At 58.8% G+C, this 2,083-nt stretch overlaps 1 non-coding gene across 1 annotated transcript; it reads right to left on the reverse strand.

Annotated features, from left to right (window-relative positions):
- Positions 1–522: 522 nt before the first annotated feature.
- TRNAE-CUC lies at positions 523–594 on the reverse strand. Its single transcript has one exon. It is a non-coding gene; the product is annotated as a tRNA-Glu (tRNA).
- Between the last annotated feature and the right edge of the window lie 1,489 nt (positions 595–2,083).

The raw sequence follows: 2,083 nt of genomic DNA on the forward strand, positions 1-2,083 counted from the left end.
GGAAGGGGATTTTCAAAATTCCCAGAGAATTTAAAGGGCTGACGGTTGGTCACCTGAGGCCAGGGCAGTAGAGTTCAAAGTGATGACCAGCGTGGCTAGCACAGGCATTGTGGGACACTTCAGGAGGCCGATCAGAGCGCACTGTAGGACCAGGGCGTCCACACTGGCGCCGCGGCACTCCAGCGGGGGCGCACAAAACGCTATTCCACTCACCGAGCTGGCGTACGAGCAGCGCTGTAGCTGCGGAGTCAGAGCGCTCTACGTGCCTTGCCAGTGTGGACGGGGAGTGAGCTAGGGCACCCGGGGCTCCTTTAATGCGCTGTAACTCGCAAGTGGAGCCAAGCCCCTAGTTTGCAGTCCGTGCTCTGCCTGATTGGGATCAGAGCCTTTAATCCAAGTCTCCTAGCCCCAGGGCATGCCTTGAGCTGCAGGCTGGTGGGTATTCATAGAATGATAGAAACTCAGGGGGTCATCTAGTCCAACCCCCTGCTCAAAGCAGGACCAATCCCCAAAAGGAATTCCTTCCCTGACTGGGAATCGAACCCAGGCCGTGGCAGTGAGAGCGCTAAATCCTAACCACTAGACCACCAGGGAGGTGATATCCTGGGGCAGGGCTCTGCCAACCTCTCCTGCTGAAGTCATTCCACTTTGTACAAATAATTAGTGAGTCTTTGGAGCAGAGAGAGCGCAAATGAGGGGCTGTATCACCGGGGCTCAGGGCTGTGGCTGGAATGTGGGTTCCAGTCCCTGCTCCAAATCAGGCAAAGTGGGGTAGCACATGCCTGCTCCCAGCTGCCTTTTGTGGGGGCTGGATGCGCTCAGAGTCAGGCTCCACTGGCGAGATAGTGTGAGAACCCTGCTCCCCTGGGGGCTCCAGGCAGCTCCTTCGCTGCGGGGTTGGCCAGCAGCTGAGCTTAAATGTTCGACGTAGGCAACTGAAGAGCGTTGCGGGTCTAGCCCCATGGGAGTTCGCTCTGAGCTGCGGAGGTGGCGGGTTGCGTGAAGCAGAGGGCTCCCAGAAGCGTGCAGGGGCCCTGTACAGCCGCACGGGTCACCCACTCTGCTGTCGGGGCCTGGGGAGGCTGGTGGAGCCCGAGTGCGTTTCCCCTCTGCTGCGGTCGGACCCTGCGCAGGAACCTGGGGCCTTGCGCCTGTTCCACGTCCAGCGGGAGTCTGCTGGGGACAAATATTTGCCGTGTTTCCATGGCAACACGCTGGTGGGCCTGTTGCGGAGCACAGCCCCGTGGATTAACGTCCGCTACCTCGGGAACCCCCTTGTCAGCCCCTCCCCCACCTCGCCCCCGCACTGGCCGCCACAGAAGGATCGTCTGAAAAATAAACACCAGATAAGAGCAACAGTGGGAATTTTAGCAAGACAGCGGAGTCAGCTTTGAGGTTCAGGCCAAGGATTAGGCTGAGCGGCCATCGGGCGGTTTAGGCCAAAGGTCCGGTTGTTCTCAGCAGTGTTGTGCAAACCAACCCCGAGTCCTTGGGACGTCCTTGCCCCTGCCCCGCCGCACTCCCCCACCCCAGTGCAGAGACTCAGGTCTCCTCTCCTCTGAGCTGCTGCGGGGACTTCTCCAGGGTGAAGTGAGACAGGGCACCAGCCTCTAGAGCTCTAGCCGGGGGGGCTGAGTCCACTGGAGACAGATCCGCTACAGGCCCAGTGACAGCGGCTGCCAGCCTGCCCCACGCTGGATGATGGAAGGGACCTACAGATTCCTTTGAGGCTGGGAGGAAGTCAGTCGCTCCTCATCCTTTATCAAGCTCCCTTGTCCTCGCAAAAGCAACATCTGGGTCAGGGAGGGGCATTCTCCCCTCTGTACAGAGCCGATGCCCAGTACGGTACCAGTAGGGGGCACTGCAGTGACAGAGGGGCCATCTTTCAGATGAGAAATATGAAGCAAGGTGTTTCATAGACTATCAGGGTTGGAAGGGACCTCAGGAGGTCATCTAGTCCAACCCCCTTGCTCAAAGCAGGACCAATCCCCAATTTTTGCCTCCGATCCCTAAATGGCCCCCTCAAGGATTGAACTCACAACCCTGGGTTTAGCAAGCCAATGCTCAAACCACTGAGCTATCC

This window comes from Chelonia mydas, chromosome 27 (genome assembly GCF_015237465.2).
Source record: "Chelonia mydas isolate rCheMyd1 chromosome 27, rCheMyd1.pri.v2, whole genome shotgun sequence".
Taxonomy (NCBI): Eukaryota; Metazoa; Chordata; order Testudines; family Cheloniidae; genus Chelonia; species Chelonia mydas.